At 39.2% G+C, this 10,716-nt stretch overlaps 1 protein-coding gene across 1 annotated transcript in view; it reads right to left on the bottom strand.

Moving 5' to 3' along the window:
- The window catches only part of PCDH11X (protocadherin 11 X-linked), an 887,832-nt gene that overhangs the window by 346,378 nt on the left and 530,738 nt on the right, over nt 1-10,716 (bottom strand). The gene's annotated exons all lie outside the window — the stretch shown is intronic.

Below are 10,716 nucleotides of genomic sequence, written 5' to 3'. Positions count from 1 at the left end.
ATTCAAGCCTTGTGCCACATACTGGTTAAAAAGTCAGTACTGAACAACTTTTTATCACAGAGAGATATCACAATTTTTTACCTGATGTCAGAGGGGGCAAAACACAATTAAGTGCTCTCTCTCATATAGCACTGGATTGTACTTGTGCATAATGGTACTTTGTAATGGTAACCACAGTGTATCGGCTAGAGATGTGCAAAATAAACTATTTTGGTTTCGCCATTTTTTGCATATGAAGTCCTGGCCCATAATGTCACCAATATATAGACAACAGTCAGACCTATATCCCCTGATTTGTTCAGCCAGGTAACTTTCCACCTTTTGACAGTGATGAGGACATGTCAGGAACAAAATGGCTTAGGCTCAACACAGGTAAAACATAGGGCTGATTGGTAGGTGAAAGCATCTTAAGGAATGAATGGGATTGAGTATAACTTACATGGGTGGTTTATTTCTGCTTTTGCCTATAGATTGTACTGAGCCTATCACTGTTCCCATTGCCACAAGACAGCTGTAGCACACAGGGACTTTTTTTTAAACTACAGTGGACCTCGTGGCTGCATCCATTCCTTTCCTGTATGGACCTCATCACAGTGATCGATTTCTTTGTAATTTCATGACCAGATAGTTTGCATTGTAGTTACCTGGTTTTCCTCTTGCACCACTCCTGTAAGATTCAGCTAGGGTGCAGAGTGTTTGTCACTTTAGTGGAGTGAGAATCTTTAGTTCATGAGGACCTACTGACAGCACTCCATATAATGTGCAAAGACTCTACTCTTTTTCGTTGGAGTTCAAACATTGGTTATGTCACATAATAGCCAGACCCAATTTCTAATGAAGTGGATGGAAACTTTCCACTGACATCAGTGGTAGGTGGATGAGATCCTAAAGCCAAGATTTTTAAAGATATTTTCGTTTGCCTCAGCTCAGTCTTACCTTTAAAAACTAAGCCTAAAGCCCTAAATAATCAGGGACCAACCTACCTGAGAAACTTCCTCTCTCCATGTTTCTCACTGTGACACCATTTCTGTCTGTCCCTGTGTTAAACTTTCTAGTATAGGCAGAAGTGTGTTCTCCATAATAGCTTGTGCCTCTAAAATCAGCTCTTTCTTGACATCAATGGGATTATTCATCAGAGTAAGAGTTTCAAGGATTCTTTTCTCTTATTACATAGTGTGCGCGCGCGCACACACACACAAATGGTAACACATACACGCTACCACATAAATAGCAATATTTATGTTTCATTATGGAATTTCTAGCCCAGCTTCCTACTAGAAAAAAAAATCAATCTGAATGTGCTCTACAATTGCTAAGAGGAAGTTTACCATGTGAATGATACAATAAAATGTAACAATGAGTTTGAGATTAATTTGAAAAACACATTGTTATATCGTGCAGCTATTGAACAGTATGCATAAAATGATAACTGTTGAGCATTGTGTCTGCTTTTCAGCATGGCTAGAGATACAGCCCTTTTCAGCATGGCTAGAGATACATTCAGCAAAGCTTAGGTATAATTTTAAATCTGAAGAGACCCTTTTGCCTTATTGTTTCATTTAACTAAACAGATAATTAATATAAATCAATAATTCCTACTAGCCACCTGCCCAGACATTAGCAGTTGGCAATTTATCACAGGCATCATGGTAGAAGTGAGGTTTGAAGTGGGACAGGGTAGCAGATTCATAGAGTATCTCAATGAGGGAAATTCATGCACGATGGGCAGGAGGTGTGGCTGTGCTCATAGAAGAGGTGGACCAACAGGAACAGAGACTGTCATCACAGTCAGAGCAGAGCAGGCTGATGCCATAAGATACTTGAGCAGAAACTATGCAGGGACCTTAAGCATCTGGACAAGAATTTGAATATGATGCAATGGAGGAGGGAGAGCCAATGGAGGAATTTCTGCAGATGGGCAAGATGGTTAAAATGGTGTCTGAGGAAGACCATCTCTTAGCAGTAGCATTTTGAATGGGCATGAATGATGTGGGTATCAGGAAAGCTTGAGAGGAGGAGGCTGTAGTAGGTAAGAAGGGAAATAAGGGGCTAGAGTGGAACATTATGGGCAGAGAAAAGGCCAGATCTTGGAAATGTTACGGAGCAAGAAGCAGAACATTTTGAATATAGTAAGGAGCAAAGAGACTAAACCAAAGTTATGGGCTTCAGTGCCTGGGGACGGTGCTGCTGTCAACAATAACAGAGAAGTGGGAGTAGTAAAAGTTTGAGACGGAAGAGGAACATCTTTTTTTAATCACATTCAGGAAAACAGGATCTTCAGCATCCCAAAACACAACAGAATACAGTCTACATACAATCATACATATGGCTGAAATCTATTTCCATGCCTTTTCATTTCAAAGGAAAATCTCATTTTCTTCTCAGTGTGCCCCCATCAGGTGTACAACTTAAAATAATGCAAAATAAGGGTGTAGCCAGCAAATATTCTTTAAATAATAAATGCCTATTCCAGAATTAAAACACATTCACTGAAGAAAAAATATTCTACATTCTAGCAACTGCAATTGTCTTAGTTTTCCATGGCTTCATAATGTGCCATTAAATAATAATTATTTGCCATAGCAACTACAACAGTAAGTAATTCATATATGGTTTTGCGCTAGAGATACATAGGTCAGTTTCATTAAGCAACACTGCTAACATATAATGGGCATTTCCGTATTTTCAAAATATTAAAGAGGAGAATGTTTGACAACAGGAAGGCATAGTTATTTATCCCAGTTAGAAAAAGCATGTTTAGCAAACCATTTTCCTCCAAACCTTTTTCCCTGAATTTGTTTTCTTTATAGAGCACATCAAAGAAGTTTTTTGTTTAGCAGGCACCTAAATGCATCTATACAGACAAACTAAGGTAGACAGTTGCCAGTTTGGCAGGAAAATAATCTGAAATCAGTTATTAATGTATACATATAAACATACACATGCAAGAAAAACACACACACAGTTTGTTGTTGTCGTTGAACATAAAAAAAATTCCACTAGCCCCAGGCACTGTTGGCAAAAGAGGGTGAAACACTGGCTAAATCAAATATGGTCCTGACATTTTGCCTTTCCCTTCAGATTGGTCCAATCCTTTTTATTAAGGTTCAAACAAGCTCAGATAAGTACCCCCATTCCTCTCCCTGTTCTCCAGCAGACCCCTTCGCTACGATGAAATCCATTTAATGGTCAGAAGGCCTGCAAATCCCACCTGGCCCAGCTGTTTTTTCCCCTCATCACATGATGCACTAAAATAATGAAAAATAAAGGTGAAGCCAGCCAATATTTTTTAAATAATAAATGCTTATTCCAGAATTAAAGCACATTCACTGAAGAAAAACTATTCTACATTCTAGCAACTGCAATTGTCTTAATTTTCCATGGCTTCATAATGTGCCATTAAATAATAATTATTTGCCATAGTTTCCCCCCCCCCTCCCCCAATTGCATGAGGCAATTTCCTGGGGCACTGGTGCAAGCTGGAGTGACTCTGATGTGGTACCCAAACACATAACATTTACTGAGCATACTGCAGCTAGTCAATGCGAGAAGGGAGAGCACTAATTCTTAGATTCCCCAAGAGAACATCACTACAGCTGCTGGAAGATGGGAGAAGGGGGTGTGAGGAGAAAGATTTCTGTGACGCTGTGGAAAGAAAATCAAGGATCTGTTTGAGATCATGGGAAAACAAAGGATTGAGTTTGGGAGAAGAATCTGACTGGGACTGCAGAAGAGACGCAGGAGACAGAGAAAGCAAAGGCCAGAAACTATAGTTACATTCAGGAGAAAAACCCCAAATGCCGAAACAGCTTTTTGTGCTTTATCCATTGTATAGGGTAGGGGGCAAAAAAGTGGCTGAAGGAGGCAATGACAAGAAGGTGCAGAAGATTTCTTGAGTGTGCTTTTTAGACTACTCTACCTCAGCACTACTTCTATGACTGCTGCTGAGGCACGTCTGTTGATATTGAGGTGAATAATAATCAGTATTCAAGTTCCGTCTGGGAGCCTGTGAACAGTACTTCTGTGGGCAAAAAGGAGAAGCTCCTCATTTCTCAAATGCATTTTCACACCGAGCTACAAGCGCATACTTCTGAACTATCACACTCTATATACAAGATGCAATATTTTTCAAATCCAAAATTTGCTGGAGTTTTGTTCTCAAAGGAGAAAAACTATTTGTATGAATTCCAAATGACACTTTAAAGACATCTCAATGTTTCTTCTTCAATTCAAAATTTCCAGATTAAGCTGAGAAGAGGAAGAGTTCACATACCTACTCACAGCTCATGCACTTGTCCTCAGTAAATACACAAAAATCTACACTATTTACCCCTCAGTCACTCCCTGTGTCTGGCACACAAATTCATATTCACATATACATATTCATATTCATAATCATTATAAAACAATTCATTGTAAAAATGCTTTCAACAATGTGCTTATTCAATGTACTCCTCACACCCCCTTCTCCCATCTTCCAGCAGCTGTAGTGATGTTCTCTTGGGGAATCTTGAGAAATCTTGGTATCAAACATGTATTCAGGCAACTTTTGTATAACGCTAGAAACATTCATTTTAATCAATTATATGCTCATCCTTTTAGGTAATTTTTAACAGGATCTGAACGAAATGACTATCTACAATCCGCAAAAATGTAACCAGTTGAGCTTTTAAGGAGGTAGAACACGGAATCATTATAAAACAATTCATTGTAAAAATGCTTTCAACAATGTGCTTATTTATCTACACTCTCCTCCACTGCACGTATAACAGTCACAGTTTTGCATACCCGAAGTTAACAAGCCTTTATGGTAGTAACATTTCTTGAAGCCATTACTTGGATCTGAAATGAAATGTCTTCCTAAAGAATCGTACATTTTTACTAGATTCTGTACAATAATGTAACTAAATTATTTAAATGTAATTATAAATACAAGCAAGGCACAGCAGCTATCAACAAGCACTGCATGCTGACAATGTATAATGCATTACTATGAGGTGTGCTATGAATGTTAACAATGTATCCTATAAAGAGGGATTTTCTCCACATGCCTCTCCTCTCTGAGCCTATAGGATCCTCATCTTTTTGACTTCCAGCCAGATCCAACTGTAATACACCATCCAGGCTGCCAAAGTATTGCCTTAAAGTAAAAATAGTCTCCCATTTATTGTTTAAAAAAAAAGACAGCCAATCAAGAGGCATATTTTTAACATCCACTATGTGGAAAGAGTAAATTATATTACACATATGAAACCACTAGGAAAACACTGTTTAATTCACTTTTGTTTGCACATTCCCAGTGCTACACACTGGACCTACCAACTACGCTGTCAAATCCCTCTGGAAATAGAAGCAATTCTCTTTTAGTACAGAGTACAAGAAAGACAAGTTGACACAAAGATTTACAGTATATCCAGGAAAAAAAAATAGGCTGACTTTCAGTACATATCAAGAAGCAAATAGAGTTGGCTTTCAGGAGGTAAAACACATGCTGTGGTACAATAGTGAGGGACAGAAAATGCAGATGACAGCATAGGTAACAAGTTAGCTCCCTTGAGTCTCCTGTCTATATCACAATCAGCATCTCTTCCATTGTGTAGAATATGGATGGATAAAACAAAAGCCATACAGACATTTAGAGATTATTGTGCTGTAGTCAACATATTCTACTATGTAGGTTTCAAGTTAACCCTTCAAGGGGCAAATATTAAAATGAGTGGCAGTATGAGCTAGCAGTAAAGCGGATAAAAGCAGGAGGTATAGGTTCTGGTTTCAGGACTGCCATGGATTTGGAGTCTGTCCCTGGGCAAATGACAAACACTCTGTGCCTCAGTTTCCTCAAGGGGGGTATTAAAAATACAATGTTGCCAACTCTTGTTATTTTTATTACAAATCTCACAATATTTGGTGCTTTTGTTAAAGCTCTAGCTCTTGGACATGTGATAAAACGCTTCTTTAAGCTTTAACTACAAAAGAAAACTAAATTTCTCGCCCTTGTTATTGTAGTGAAAGGCTTTAAAATGTGAAGTCCAAAGTTTCAAAAACTTAGAAGCTAAATAAAAAGAACCTCAAAAATACAAACAGATATATATTTAAATCTCATTATTTGTAAGTCATTCTCATGATTTCTAAATGCCTGAGGTTGGCGGTATTGGAATAATACTAGTTCCCCACTTCACAGGGGGTTAATTAATGTTTGCAAATAATTATGAGCTCATTAGAGGAAAGGTGCTATCCAGGTATATTTTATATACCCATGAAACCAAAGCAGAGTTGCCACACATATGATTTTGGCTCTGTGAATTCTGGCAGAGGGATTCTGTTAGTCTGCAAATCTCTGCAAACACATCACTCTCTCACTTCCAGCCCCAAAGACTCTGTGGCCCAGCAACAGTAGAACAGAGAGATCTCACCTCTGTTCTCTTCTTTTACTACCTTTCCAGGGAATAGCAGAGAGGAAGGAGGATGAATCTTTCTAGCAAGGTAACTACCTAGCTCAAGGGGCAATGATTTGAGGTCTCCTTTCTGCAATGCCAGCAGACTCCACTCTACTACCCCAGTCCTGGCCTTATTAGGAATTAATGTACTAAACTCGGGACTTGCTTCTCTTCTTCAGACAGAGGGCTGCGAATTACACCCAAAAACCCTTGTGTCCAAAGGGACAGCTACATCTGAGTGGTAAATTGAACCCTAGAGGAAAAAGAGTTAGCTGCAGCGCTGCTAGTGCTCTCCCCAGTGGACCAGGGCAAAACAAACAAATTTTCAACCAATGCTCTACAGGATCTCAGCTGGAGGGAGCTGGAGCAAATGATATGCTAAATCTCTCCCTGCCTATCTTCTGGTCTGTATCTGCTGCCTCTACTTCCCCAACAGAGTGAATACCATAGACTCTCCTGCATTTGGATGGACTGTTTCCCACTGGCAGCCTGGAAACTCTTCTCTAACCTTAATCTCTAATTAAACCCTTTATAAAATGAATTACAATGTATTATAGCTGATTTGCAGCTTTTTAAAACAAAGAACAACTCTGCCACTAGTCCTACTGCTCTTCCAAAGAACAATGACTAAGAGCTAGCAATGAAAAAAGAATGAGGAATATCCCTTGTGCTTTACAATTTTTGCACTGTAATTTGACTCTTAAAAGAGGGCTGTAAAATACACTTTCCATAGGTTGTTGTTTAGCAGGGATTTCCACAAAGTGATGATCATTAGACTTAGGAATTCATTCATTTTTTATTGTCTTTCCTAGTAAATTAAGAACTTTCCCTCCACTTAATTGCATCAATGCATGAAAAAGCAAGGAGCACAATTTCCTTTTGTAAGAGGAGAGCAGAATGGAAACAATAGTTACAAATATAGATTTAAAAGCTTATTGTTAATTACAGGGTCTTAGTTCTCAGAGAATGGAATGAAGTGATATTTTTCACTCAAGGATCTGACTCTCTCACCTACTATCCGGGCTTGTTCTGAGAATGTATTTTTACATACTACTTTTCAATCCTAATCCTGCAAACCCTTACTCACATGAGTAATCTTCAGTCACTCTGAGGTGTGCTCTCAACTTCCATAGCCTATTAACAAGAGGACATGCCTGCAAGAATTTGAGAGTTCCATGGGACTGACTGTCTCTGAGCTCGGGGAAAGAGATGTTCCTCCCTTTTTCCCCATTACTTTCTGAATCCTGCTCTTCAAACCTGGTGTGAGTAATTCACTTTGACCAAATAATTCCACGTGCTCATGCCTTAGGGATAGTCTCAGTCATATTCTATTTTGTGTTTTCTCACCAAACACCAGTTCTCATGGAGCCTATGGCCAGATCTTACATGATTATTGCACGTGTTCTCCCTCACAGCACTGTATGGGGAAAGCCTCTTACCCAGAGACAGCAGCACTTGGAGAACAGGAGGGGCCTTAATATTGGGTACTTAACAAGTCCATATCATCGGCTGTTCACCTGCATGTATGTCACCAGCAAGGCAAGGAACACAGCTCCCAATGCTAATAGCTCATTCTTTGTCCTCTATGACTGATTTCCACTTCTGTGGACCTGAAGGGGAACTGCTAAGGGAGAGAGAATTTGTGCCTAACAGCCCGTTACATTCATTTAAGGCAACCAAAACTTAGAAAAACTGCACTTGTGACCTTAATTGGTACATTTCATACAAAGGGTATTTGGGGAAGGGAGAGAGAGAGAGAAAGGTGCTAGGAGATCTTTAATTGTATAAAGATACGTCGCTGTGCCCATTACTGAGGAGGAACATGGGCATAAATAATTTGTATTTATTTCCTTATGTGAAATATGCTCCTGTTCCCACTTAATAAAAGGCACTGCTTCATGATTAAAGATACGCCAGCAGGACAAATCAGCAACAATCATGCACCACCACTAATATGTGTAGGTATGATTAGAAGTCAACTAGCTTTAAAAAGAAGTTTAATCATTGTTCACTAATGTGATTTATTCATAATTTTGTTACATTTAAAACAAATGAGCCTGTGTTAGCATAATTGCAACGCAACCATAGCTATCACCTTATTTCAGAAGGTAATGGAAAAATCATTTTCCCAGAACTAATAAAGGTAAAAATCTTCATCACAATCATCACTCCGCTACCATCAGTTTAAGGACTTTGTTATTATTATTAATCATTTGTATTGCAGCAGCACTGAAGGACCCCAATCATAGACTGGATGGTTTTATTCTACTAACACTTAACAAAAATGACAGTTCCTGCCCGGAGACACTTACAACCTAAATGTTTCATCTAACTGCTGTTACTATATATACACCATTATATACTATATAAGAGCTAGGTATTATTATTATTAGGTTAGTGACAACTCATTTCACTTGAACGGGTGTGATTTCTAAATACCCACATGCTTATATGGCCCACATCACCAAATTTCTGAGCACCTTACAATCATTAATGAATGTACCCTCGCGATTCCTCTGTGAGGTAGGGAAGTACCATTGTCTGTATTTTATAGATGGGGAACTGAGGCACAAAGAGATGAAGTGACCACTCCAAGGTTGCCCATTGGCAGTGCTGGGAACTGAAGCCAGGTCTCCTGAGTCCCAGTCCAGTGACTTCAGGTTTTTCACCATTGTGTGAGCACGGTTAGAACCAGATTGCAGCTCTTCAGCTCTGGTTGTGTTGGTGGTAGTGCGGAAGCTCATTGCTCTGGCAGGGATTCCTGGAAGAACTGCGCTTTAGAGAGGATCAATGTCCCCTGTTGTCTAGGGGAAGCGCAGCTGCTCTGACATATCAGAAGCGTGCAGCTTGTATTCCTTACTGTGTGGAGCCAGCACCAACATCCTGCATCAAGAGGTATCCTTTCCCAGGCTGTCTTCATTCACTTTGGGAATGTCTGCACTGCAGGTGAAGAGGGACTGTAGGCATGCTTTAATCTAACTAGCATGGGTAAAAACAGTAGTGTAGATATGGTGACACGGGTCTTGGCATGGGCTAGCCATGTAGAAGTAGAAGCCTGTCAAGGACCCTGGAAACATAACTCTGCTTGCTAGTCTGTGCTGTCACATCCACACCACCATTATTACCTGTGCTTGTAGAGTCAATTGTACCCATGCTAAATCCCACCTTCACCTGCAGAGTTACATACATCCTTGGAGAGTTTAGTGCCACTGGTAGTATTACAGGTGCACAGTCCTTGTGCCCAAAGGGCATGATCCTCCATTTTGGTACAAAAGTTTTACACGATGTAACTCCTCTGTTTTAATAATAATACCACCGAGCTCTTACATAGTGCTTTTCCATAGATCTCTGAGTGCTTTGTAAAGGAGGATAAGTATCATTAACCCCATTTTACAGATGAGGAAACAAGCATCATAAAACTAGTGTATGAAATGGACAATCAGGCCTTTGAATGCAAGGCCTTGAACTGCAATTGTTGCTGGCCATATGCAAAGGGGAGGCTCTTCATGTACTCTCACCTCAATCTTTGTGTACTTCTTTGTGGGACACATTCTGGCTCTTACCAAGCATGCTGAAATACTTAGCTCAGCAAAATGCTAACATCACAGTTTATCTCAGAAGGAACCTTAAGGTAAGGATTTTAGTCTAGCCTGTCTGCAAAGTAAACACCCTGTGGGGATGCCTATGGTTCAGGTTTGCCAAGGATGCTAATTTCAGGAAATATTGTAAGTGTTTATAATATTTATGATCTGTTAGCTGCCTATAACGAAAGCTTTCACAAGGCCAACAGTACAGGAAACATTATCCTCTATATTTATCCTAACGTTTTGCAAGACCAATCTGGAACCCACCTGTAACAATTTAATGAATATAACATAATGAAACAGGTGTCATTTGTCATAAAATTCTCCACTCCAACAGACCTGTCATGAGCTCCGAAACATTCATATACGGCATTGGATTACAGATATATTTTAAAAATAATGCATGTACAAATTAGTAGGAAAAAAGAAGTTATTTCAAACTACATCTACATCTCCCAACCATTGCTTAAGGAGAGACTATATACAAGAGTAAAATTGTTCAAAGCAACTGTTACTGTAAGGTGTACATGAGCATTAACATGAACAAAAAAAAGATCAGGCTATAACTGGTTATATATTAATTAGAAAATGAGACACAAAATTTGGGTTTTATTTTCTTGTTTTAGTTCCATTATTAAACCATCTTCATATGAAAAATTATATTTCTGGTCTCATGAGTTTACCTGCCATAGCAG

The sequence above is a fragment of the Emydura macquarii genome, unplaced genomic scaffold, assembly GCF_026122565.2.
Source record: "Emydura macquarii macquarii isolate MOO-44397 ecotype Brisbane River unplaced genomic scaffold, CSIRO-AGI_Emac_v2 contig_1253, whole genome shotgun sequence".
Classification (NCBI taxonomy): Eukaryota; Metazoa; Chordata; order Testudines; family Chelidae; genus Emydura; species Emydura macquarii.
Note: the sequence above shows the minus strand (reverse complement) of the source record. Positions and strands in the feature narration are given on the sequence as shown.